This window comes from Crocodylus porosus, unplaced genomic scaffold, assembly GCF_001723895.1.
Source record: "Crocodylus porosus isolate Cpor-Errol unplaced genomic scaffold, CroPor_comp1, whole genome shotgun sequence".
Taxonomy (NCBI): domain Eukaryota; kingdom Metazoa; phylum Chordata; order Crocodylia; family Crocodylidae; genus Crocodylus; species Crocodylus porosus.
In genome coordinates this window covers 722195-734340 of record NW_017728951.1, presented here as the reverse complement: position 1 = coordinate 734340, position 12146 = coordinate 722195, and positions in this window count along the sequence as shown.

The window sequence follows — 12146 nt, the reverse complement described above, 5'->3', positions numbered from 1 at the left end:
GTCCAGGTCTTGATCCAAAGGTGCCAGAAAGCTAATCACGTAGATTGTAAAATCAGATTGTTTATGCATGAACGAAAGTTATAAATAAATCCACACAGAACAGACCTTGTATGAGCCAGCTCTTTACTACTACGTCCCACTTTCCCAAAGATAAATTCACATTGGGTAGGATGAGCTCCTAGCTGCTCTACTTCTTTCTACTCTGGCTCAGTTCATATAGCCTGTGAGCCCACAGACAGTATCTGAAGTAAGCCTTTATTAAATACACATGAATTTTACTTTGATTAGTGCCTATTAAGATGGACTCATGTCCATTAAGATATGGTTTATGGGAAGAAATGAGTCATTGTGTCTTTGGATTCTTGGCCGTGGAAAAAAGCATTGGGAAAGAACTGTTGCTAAAAGTTATTAATGTGCCAAAGAAATGTCTCCAGATGGAAGCGGCTTAGTAAGGTCTGTCAAAGCATCATGGTGTGACTGTGTGAGGGAGTTGCAACCTACTCTTTACACAGTGCCAGCAGCTCATTTCTTCTTCCCATCTCTGTGGACTTGTTAAGTAACATGACATTCTCAATGCAGTTCTGCACCCACCCCTGGAAGACAGCATTAATGTTAAGTTGGTATCTTCTACTAGGCTCCAATCCAACAAAATACTTAAACACTTACTTTAAAATACATGAGCAGTCTTGGTGAAGGCAATATAACTACTTAAATGCTTAATCGCTTACTGGATCAAGGCAAAGAAGCTGGGTGTTAGGTAAAGAACTCATGCACAAGGACAATTGAAATCATGTCCCATTAGAAGGATGCAACTGTACTTTGACAACTTAAAAATACTGATATTTCTGTTTGTCACCAAACTTCAGAAACATTTTTTCTTTTACTTTTATCAATAATTCTGTGCATTCCAATTACAATATTCCTATTTACAAAGTGTTTTAGGACTAACCTACAAGTATGAATTTATTAAATTTGGATTTGCTATTAATTCTAAATAAATCCATGTAGGTGGTCTAGGAGCACTAGAGGTACACCAGTACATTGGTCTGAAATCAGATCAGTACCGATATAAAGAAAATTGACTGTATCAGAAATTGGTTTTCTTTTGCTTGATGTGGCTAATAATTTGGCTGATAAATGCCCCATGCATGCGCAGAGCCACAGCACAACATATAGGTGGCAAAGAGCACAGCCCAGCAGTGTGGAGAGCTGCATCCAGCTGGTAAGTCTGTTGTGGTGGAACGGGAAAGGGGAGGGAAAAACAACCCCTGCCCCAGCCCCAGCCCCACTTCCTCCCTCACTGAAGGGGCCTCAGTCTGCCCCCTCCATGCCCCTTTCTTTCCCCCACCCCACTACAACAGACTTACCAGCCAGATCCTACTCTTCAAGCTGCTGGCCTGCATATCAGAAATTGAATCAGTATCGGCCATTATGCCTCCTTAAAAATTGGCTATCAGTATCAGCCCCAAAAATCTCTACTGATGCACCCCTAAGGAGCACCATGTAAAAACCCTTTTTGTACAGTTGTAAAATTTGTAACACCCAAGAAGCTAGCATCAATTAAACATAAGCAAGGTTTAGAATTGAATGGTAACTTTGTAAAAAGCTGCAGGAACCTTTTTGACCATTCTTCAATTTTCTCCTGAATTTAAAAAATAGCAATGCCTCTCCACAGGGAATCATGAACTATTTAATAATAATTTAACATAACCAGAGAAACAGTAATCTTCATGACTGAATATGGCTTGTTCAGCCCAGATGGGGCTTTATTAACGTTCACTAGGAAAGAGCTATAAATAAATAGTTTATTCTTTGAAGCATCCTACTTTGTGAGTCATAAATCATTTTTTATGAAAAGGTTTGCTCCAAAAGATGTGAACTAGCACTTTGACTAAACACAGCGAGCTGTTGTGATCTGTGTCTAGTTTTATTGTGTGGTTACGTTAGAGCCCCCTACATGTTTAAGGTATCGTGCAATGAACTGGTTAATTGCTCAATTACCTTAAGACCAGCTACTTGTATAAAGTACTTATTACACGTATAGCTCCAACCAGCTATAAAGTTAGACCTTAAAAATGGTCTAACTCTGTAGGTGGTTACTATCAAGCTTTAAACCATGCCCACCGTGAAACCCCGGGGCTCTAGGGATGGAGGCAGCCATGATCCTGAGGGCTCAGGTGTGTGTGAAACTCCTGGGCCCTGCAGATTGTGACTGCTGCATTCCCCAAGCCATGATCCCCAGGGTCTGGGGGTTTCACACACCCCTGAGCCTGGGAGACTGGGCCCCTGCCCCACACCAATAAGGTGTGATGGGATTGAATATGTGATCTACACAATGGTGCCTTCTCTGGGGGATCATGCCTAGATTCCATCATGCCTTTACTTGCATGTGTAGAGGGTGCCCCAGACATTGTCAGGCTGTGAACTGATTCCTTCTCTTAGTACTTTATCTAACATGCAGATTGCTCAGTGGTGTGTTTTTTATTCAGTTTTGCTTTGGAATTTTATATGAAAATTAGAGACTAATACAAATAACTAGGCACAGTACATTATTCGGTATACCCATAAAACTCTTTTTTTTCCATAAGTTTCTTTAATATAGAATCAGGCAAGAGCATCAAGTGTTGCAATAGTTACAAACAATCACTGAGATATAGGCTGAAACCATTCAACTCATCAGTTTACTGCTGATATGAAGCTTGAGAAATAGGACCATCCTTCCACTCAGTCCTTGCCCTGAACAGCTCAATGGCAGCTGTTTCAGTTTAGCTGGCAGAAAAAAAATAGTGCATGTATATGGACTATTTAAGTAAGTGAATATAAGTAAGACTTACTTATGTTCACTATGTATATATATCCAGTAGTAGGAACACCGTAACATACAAGTCAATACCTTACTGCAGTCAGCAGGCCAGCAGGCTCTGATATTATGTGTCTCATAGATGAATAATGTAGATACTCAGCAGTGTCAAAGTACCTGAGCAGCAGGCAAGAGAATGGAACAATTTTGTATTCTATAATTTTCTCCAACTTCATTGCTGCTCATTTGGCTACAAACAGCAATAACATCTCATCTTCTGAATCATTCTAACTACCATACAGTTAAATGACTTCTATATCTTTTCAGGTGGCTTTGCCAGTAATATTTCAATGGAGCTCAGTGGATTTCAACAGCCTAATGACGTGAATGAAGTCCCACTAGAGGCAGTTATGTTCAGCTCAGACACAGAGGTCTGTTTCTATAGATAAGACTGCAGGATCGGGGATTGAAATAAATAAACGATATACTTTAAATCAAAATGAAACTTCTATTTATCCCCTCTATAACTGTGTAACAATGACATTCCCACAAGAATTCTTTCATCACTCTTAAAAAAGAAATCAAATATCTGATGCAGTCTGAAAGTGAACTGAGGTACGCTCTTAGTGATCACTTTATTTTCCACCCAGCTGTCAGAAACATATTTCAAGCTGTGGATGGCTTTATTCTACTTTCTATGGAGACTCTACGTAGTATCACTCAGTTCCTTAACCTTGTTAACAAACACTTCTCAGGACACACTACAGCTGGATTTTTTTAGATGTTGCTACTGTTGGAATTCTGTTTTCTCCACACAAAATTATATGTTTCCTGTGTAAAACAGTTCAGATCCCACAGTGATTACTTAAACAAAACTCCTACTGAAGTAAATGGATTTTTTTTTGCATTAGATTGAAGCAACTGAGATAATTTGTAGTTCCCCTCTAGAGGGTATGATTTATTTTCAAGATCACTTTTACATTTCAGTTAAAAACTAAGCTATGGAACCACTGCTATTTTATATATACAGAATCATAGAAAAGTAGGACTGGAAGCAACTTCAGGAGGTTATCTAATCCTTGCTCAAGGCAGGGTCATCGCTGTCTAAACCATTCCAGTCAAGTGCTTTTCTAACCTGCATTTAAAAGCTTCAAAAACTTCTCTATATAGCCTGTCCCAATGATTCACCATTCTCATAATGAAAGAGTTCTTTGTAATATCCAGTCTTGCTGCAATTTAAGACCATTGCTTCTTGTCTTGTCCCCAGAAACCACAGAAAACAGGCAATTACCATCTTTGTATAAGCAAGTTTCAGGCATTTGAAAACTGTTATCAAAGTCAACCCTCAGTCTCCTTCAACTGAAATAATTCCAGTTCTTTCATCTTTTTCTTGTAAATCAGGGTTCTTAGACCTCTAATAATTTTTGTTGCTATGCAATGGATTCTAATTTGTCTGTGTCATTCTTGAAGTGCAGTGCCTAAAACTATATGTAGTACTCCAGATGAGGCCTCACCAGTGCCAAATAGAATGGAAGGATCACTTCCCTTGACTTGCAAGTGATGTTCATACTAATACAGCTCAGTAAGCTATTAGCTCTTTTTGCACAAACACTCTTAACTCATTGTGAAGAAGAGGAGGAAAGAGAGATAACACTTACCGGGAGTGAGGACAAGCTGGTGAGGAGAGAAATGACACCACAGACAGAGAGGAGAGGCTCCAGGAGACATGGTTTCAAAGCATTGCTCTGTGTGGCTACACCAGTCCCAGAGTGGCAGAAGCATGGTGTGAGAGATGGTGGAGTGTGGGAAGCAGAGGGAGCAAGAGCACAGGGAGTGCAGAGAGCTGGGGAGCAGGGAGTTGCATCCTGAGACCCCAAACATCAGGCAGGACTTCCCTAGTGCCGAAGAGCCAACAGGCAGCTGGCAAGTAAGCTTGGAGGAGCTCGATTAGGCTAGGGGATGCTGGCAGTGAAGATGCCATGGAGCAGAGTGGTGCAAGCAATAGAGGAGCTATGCCGTGGATGGGCCAGCTGGGAGAAAAGTGGCTGGGCTCTATTTGAGGTTTTTAAATATTTAAGTCCCTTCTTTTTTGTTGTTTCTCTGTAGTGCTTGCTATAGCCTCAATGGGCTGGCAGGGTGAGGAGGCCAGATTGGCAGCACTCTTAGCCCAATAGACAGAAAAGGGGAAATCACCTACACAAGCAGAGTAACACTCAAGCAAGGGTGTATAAGCCCCAGACAGGGTTTGGGCTTTCTTTTGGACTCCTTGATTTTTTATTGATCTATTCAGAGGGTGCGTAACCTTCAGAGGGAGAAGGGATAGAAAACACTCTCAAGACTAACCATGGGACTTAGCTGAGGCTGAGAAGAAATCTGGTAGTCTGCGTTAATTTGGTTCCATTGGGACAGCTGTTGAAATGCATAGGAACCCATATGAGAAAAGACAAAAAAAAAAGACAGATTGCCCATTAGGGCCAATGTGCATAAGTGGCGACACAACATCTGGGTGGCGCTAAGACGAGGTGTAGGGGAGATTGGAGCCCAAGAAGAAATGCAAACTAGATTGTCATTACCCAGCGGCAGTGTGGATTAGCACTTCCCAATTGACAGCATCCTAGGAACATCAAGACATGGCAGAAGAGGGTTGGGACCACCACTGCAAAGTACAGGCAAGTGCTCATGGGACCAACAGTCAAGGCAGGGAAGATACCAGGGTACCGTGTATGCAGCTTTAATCAGGCCAAGCCCCAACACTTGTATTCAGTTTATGGCCCATGTTAACCCTCAAGTCCTCTTTTATAGTACCATAGCATAGCCAGTCATTTTCCAGTCTTAATTTGTGTATTCAGTTGTTCCAGTATAAAGGACATTGCAGTTGTTCTTACTGAATATTATTGAATTAATTTCTCTAGTCTGTCAAGGTCATTCTAAATCCTATTTCTATCCTCCAGAGTGTCTGAACCTCCACTCAACCTGGTGTCTTCTGCAAATTTGCTAAGTGTCCATTCAATTCTATCTTCCAAATCATTAATGAAGATTGCACCCACCTGTCCTCGAACACCCACTCATGTGCCATCTTGGCACGAGCAGTAGAAGATGTCCAGTTTCTGGCTTCGTGGGTTCCCCATGATGGATTTCAGTTGTCCCTCTGCTTTCCCTGAACTCACCTCCCACATCTTTGAATGCTAAGTCAGTGTGGCATTCAGCCTCGAAGTTCCTCTCAGGGAAGACCATTCTGCTTGCAGGATGTTCATGGGGCTCCACCTCCCCTACACCCCAACCTTAAGCCAACCTCTGGCAGGATGCCTAGTCTTAAAATGGCCCTGCACCTGTTGGGATTCGATTATGCAGTCACGTGCCGCCCGGCTTTGGATGTGCATGGCTGTCTGTTGCTCCGTCCCTGTGGTCTTGTTGAATGGATGTCCCTCCCCAGGGTAATCTCTTCCCCAATCCCTCCTGCCATGACTTTGGTTATGCTTTCAGTGGTGGGGTCTGACTGCTGGGGCTTGCCTGAGTCTGGGACCTCTAGGCAGCAATCTTCGGCAAAGCTCCAACCTCCCCTATACCTCGCCCTGAACCCAGCCACAGTGGGTTGCTGATGTCTCTCTTGGCCTGACCCTGCTTGTAGGTATTCTGGGCTCTCCCGAAAATACATATTAGGCCTAACCTAATTACCCAAATCAGAGTTATGCTTTATGGGTCTGCACAGTCATCTCAATTCTTTATACGACAAACCCTTCTTCCGATTGAGCCAACACTATGGCTCTATGCCACAAACCTCCCAACCCCTCCAAAGGTGGGAAACAGAAAAACACAAAAGAAAGAATACTATCAATACCCATGGCCTCCTGACTACACCAAAATAGGCCAGCCTAGCTGGAGAGTTTTTAACTGGCCCTGTCCTATGTATGCCTACGCCTGGCAGCTTCCACCTTCTCCCTTCCCTACGGTGGGTCATCTGCAAGTTAGCTGGACCCTCGATGATCCCTCCTGTTCCGCCTACTTTGTGTTCCCCATCGGGCAACTTTATGCGACTGGAGCTTGACTCCTGCAGCCCCTTCTGCTGCTTAAGCTCTTGTTACCCTCCTGGGGCTGCTCCTGGAGCCTGGCCGAACCCGCACCGATCCCAGCTGGGTTGACGCCTCAGGTTCAGTTGCTCTCCCTCCTTCCTCAGGGCCATCCCTGGTTGCCCCCTTCATCTTTCTGATGTCCTGGATTCCCTCCCTGGAATCCCCCATCAGGATGCGATGTGTCAGCTTCCTCTCCCTCTGGACCGCTGCTGGCATCTTCCTCATGATGGACTTCAAGGCAGCCTTCTGCCCCGTGAGAGGCGGTCCTGTCTTCTCTAACCCCTAAAAGGGGTCCCAGGAATACCTCCCCTGCTGACATGCTTCCCGGTCTCTCTCCTGCTGCCTCACTTGTGATGCCTTTTATCCCCCAGTGCCAGCTCCTCCCATGCCTCTCCCCAGCTGGCTGCAGTTTTAAAAAGACGTGGCTAACGAGCCATGCAGGTCCCACTGCCGCTTCCGGTTTTGCCGTGGCTCCGGCTGCAGGTAAGAGATTCTTCATCATTTTCTCTCTCTCCTTGTCTTCCCTGGGGTGTTCTGGCCCCCGAGAGATCCCCCTTGACTCCTCGGGGTCCGTCCCTTGTGTCCTTCTTGTGACAGGCCCCCCTTCAGTATGGATGTTGCTTGCATGCACCCTGTGGTTTCGTCCCTGTGCATTGCCCTTGACCATATCCCTCCTGCTCCTTGGGGAAGGATGGTTGGTTGCCTCAGGTCCTAGATCTGGAGCCCTCTTAAGCAGGTCAGCTCTGTTCCTGGAGCCGGTGGGGTGCCCCTGTTGGACAGGGGTAAAGAAAACAAAACAAAGAAAAGAAGAAAAAAAGAAAATGCAGGAGAAAGCCCAAAGGATCTTCTAGTACAATGTCCTAGTGGCTGGCTCTGCAAGCCCTCCTGCTCATGCTTGGCAGTGCTCCTTCAACACTGGTCCCTCATGGTCCCCTTATCCTTTCTGCCCCCAGCCCAGCTCCAAGACCTGGTACCTGGGAGCGATCATGCAGGTAGACTCCTGATCCCTCAGGGTCAGCTTCAGCCTCTCCCTCCATGTCACCGCACCCATCGTGCCATGGTCTGGCGGCTCCACCACCATACGCCCCCCGGCAGTTTTTAGGGGTGAGTCACCCCAAAAGCTCCTCCCCTTTTGGGGCTCAATTCCAGTAGCTCAGGTGGGGAAATCCCTTGTAGCCTCTGCTGCCACTCACTGTCCAGGTGATCCCTGCTTGCACTGGCTCCACCCTTTGCTGGCGCAGAGAGCCTCTGCCTCCTCACTCACTCTCCCCTCCATACTTCCGGCAGCCGCTTTTATCCTTGTTTACTAACAAGTATGTCATATGAAGCAATGTCAAAATATTGCCAAAGCCAACATATATCTCATCCACTACACTACACAACACTACTCTTTCCCCATCACCCCTCATAATTATGAGAGATTCAAGACAGTATTAACTAATGACTACAAACCTACTAGTTTTAAATCTGTGTAAAATAAATTGAGGTGACCTAATTTTTAGCCCTCAAACATCAGGTCATGGTAATCTTGACTTCCAGGAGTTTAAGCAGGTTCAGATCTGAAAAATTCTAAGCAAAACCCAGGTGCTACTGGAAGAAGTGTTGGTGATTTAATTGCTGACATTCTTAGCCACCAAAGCCTCAAGCTGATGTTGTCAAGGGTCTGATTAGCTCCCAATAACACCTTCTGTGTAGGTGTGAGTGAGAGATAATTAAGTACAATGATTTTGGGGTCAGAATGAAGCCAAGGGCCTGACCACTTGTGATCATCATTAAAAATGTCATAGCGCTTATTTCACAGTGGTGTGCATTACACCAGTATTCTGATCAAACAATAATTGAGGTGATTACATTATATTGATATTGATAGTCCTTATTGTTTCAAGTGAATATTGTAATGCCCTGTACTAAAAGTGTGGTACAATGTTCCTATGCTGTAATTCTGATTTTCCTGAATTCCTTTTGTCCCAAAGGAGATCCTGTCTTACAGGATTAGTTTTGTTGAACAATACTGGGAGCATCTACAGGAGATGCTTAATGAGCAGAAAACTGATTTTACTGAGCATTAGCACAGCTGTCAAAAACCATGCTAATGTGCTAATACACAGTAGATTTAGTCTAATGCTCATTGACGTCACTTTGAAAGTGTTCATTTGTGCTAATGCACAATAGTGCCAATGACAGTGGTTACAGCACATTTATTACCTGTAATTCTGGTGCATTAATGAATGTGTAGATGCACCCACCGAGCCTGATTCTTCATATTTCTTGGGGCATTTATTTTCCTTGAGAGCAGGCACAAGTTTTAAAGGGATAGGACTGCAGGTAAAATAGGTGGCTGCATTTCAATTGCAAGTGAAATTATTCCTATATGTAGGCTAGAGTTCTATTTAAGACAGACAAGGTTTTTTGGGTAAATGTGATATCTTTTATTAGACCAACTAAATAGTTGGAAAGATTATTCTTTGTAAGCTTTTAGGTGCAAACACCCTTCTTCAGGCAGAGGAAGAGTTGAAGACAAACACCTGAAGAAGAGTGCTTGTATCCAAAAGTTTGCAAAGAACAAGTTTTCCAACTATTTAGTTGGTCTAATAAAAGATATCACATTTACCCAAAGAACTTTGTCTGTTTATGTCCTTAAACCAACATGGCTACAAGCAACACCCTTGAAACACATTAAGATTAAAGATGTTACTTTAAGGGACACAAGATGCGAATATTTATTAGCAAAATAGAAATAAATCAAAAGCCTTTAATGCTGGTACAACACAAAAGATTTCTTCCCAGAGGTAAATCCTTGTAAAAGACAGAACTATTTAAAGAGAATAAATGCACTGTGGTCTTCAAGAAAAATAGGAGGGTTCCAATAAAAATGGATGGTTTCAATAAAAATGAATGTTTATTGTGCAAAGAGATTGAAAGCAAGGAGTTGCAAATGTCAGCTTAAAGTTAATTTTTGTGTTTGTCTTGCATAGCAATGAACATTAGCTTGGTATAAATTTGAAAGGCAAGATTCCCTGCTAATGTTTACTTAGTAGAAAGCAACTATAAAAGCAAATAATTCAAAATTATTACTAAGGATTAAATGATAAGCTGAAAAAATGGTTCAGTGATGTTCCAAGTAGAAAAGTGTGTGGTACTAATGCTTGGAAGCGGAAATGCAATTTAGTGAGGAAGCACTCAGCAGAGCAGGGATTGAAGGAATGACTTAAGATGAGCATTAATATTACATTAAACTATATCCAGAATGTCTGACAGAAGAAAAATAAATGGCAGACGAAACTGATGAACATTAATCAGTTAAAACATAAATAAACTATATTACTTGTATAATTGTAGCATCTAAAGGTCCCAAGCAGGCTTAAAGGCCTTGTCTATTATTGTGCTTTCACAGAATCAAATGCATGACCCTGCCTCAGATAGCCTGCAGTTTAGAACCTGATCCTACAGTAAGTTTGGGGTGGATAAATCCCCCAGGCCTATGTAGAGAACTATTGACACTCATCTTCCTGATGCTTTACAGAGCAAGATACTTTAACACCTAGAATAAGAAAATGACTGACTTGCCTGTATTTCCCTTTCTCATACCAGACAGAAATATTTTAAAATTTAATTCTTTTAGTTTACTACATTCCTCCAAACTGTGAACAGATGTAATATGAATCCTGCACTGCTGAGGTGTTGTCTTGTTTTCTGCGCTGTAGATCTAGATTTCATACCCTTTATGAAGTGTATAAGCAGAGACAGGGGGACCAGGGCACCAGCCTTGGAAGCTAACTTTGGTTAGGCAAAAAGTGGCAAAAAAGGTGGCTGCACTGCTGACCTATGCATCAAAACCACACAGAGTGGAGAACAGCCTCGTTATGCCTGTACATTCACCAGTTCTGTCCACTAATGAACTGACAAAAATGTTGTTAGTTAACCTGTCTTCAAGTCTTGTTATGCTTTGTTAAGCTTTAGTAGGAAATGTACCCACTGTATCAAATTTTTAGTTTTACTACTTTAGGCTTGATCTTGTTTGTCAACCAAAACAAAACAATTAAATGGAGCTTTTCTCCCATATATTTAACCAATGAGAAAAAAATTCTGATGCTGCCTATGATGAAATGAGTTGTATTTGCTGGAAGAGCCTGGTGACTCAATACTAAAACGATATGAACTGAGGATTAATGTGTTATGTGATCATTTGTCCTACATAAGTGATACATTCATATTTATTGTGAAATCTCTCAAAAGCCATGATATTGAGTTTTGCCACATGAATACATTCACCTTTAAAGAAGTAATAGACTAGCCTTTTTCTTTGAGACAGAAGGTAAAATGGTAAATGTTTATGGAAGCCATATTACCTTGTCACAGTGTAACACTGATTTGTTGCACTGAAGACTTTGTTTTGAACTAGTGATAAAAGCATTGACAAATGAAAATCTATCATTTGTTGGCTGTAGGAAGGAAGAGACTAGTTAGTGTAGAAGGAAGAGAGGGTAGAAATTTAATGTAAAAAAAACCTTTGCATGCAGAACAGTTGTATGCATTTTTGCTTCCTAAGTAGTTTTTAGTAACTTAGTACTTGTTTACGGGTCCAAATCCTGAAGACCTTACCCAGTTCTTCCTTAGGCGTGTTAACTTATGCAGGGTGTTGTCCTGTGGGGCCAGGCCAACCCTCAGGATCTCAATATTGCGCTGTTAGATAGGAGGGTGTGGTGTACAATTGCACATACACACACTGAAAAATCAATTAGGTGCATACACACACACACTGCCAGCTCAGGCACATACACCTCCAAACCAGCCTAAGCACATGCATACCTATCACCAATTCAAGCACATACACTATACGCCCCAAAAGTTAGACACAGATCACTAATTCGTATATCATGCACACAATGACACACACACATCTATATATATACACACACACACTCACCTATTCACACACATACAACCTACCTACACATACACAAAGGTAAGTTCCTAACTTGGATGGTACAATGTATATGTGTGTGCTTGGGGTACCTGGGATACTTGGGTGAGGTTCAGGTGAGAGAGAGAGTTAAAGTGTAGGCAGTGAAAGTTGCCAGAACCAGGATTAGAACCAGTGGACTACAGAGAAGCTAGCTGAGGAACGGGTTTACTTAAGGTAGACTGGGGCTGGAAACTGAGGCAGACAGCTGAGATATTGGGGGAGGGGCAGATAAGTGGTGGCAAGGAGGAGACAGCCAGGAAAGAAACTGAGGCAGAAACCTGGTTGCTCAGGGGAAAAGGAAAAGGCAGTG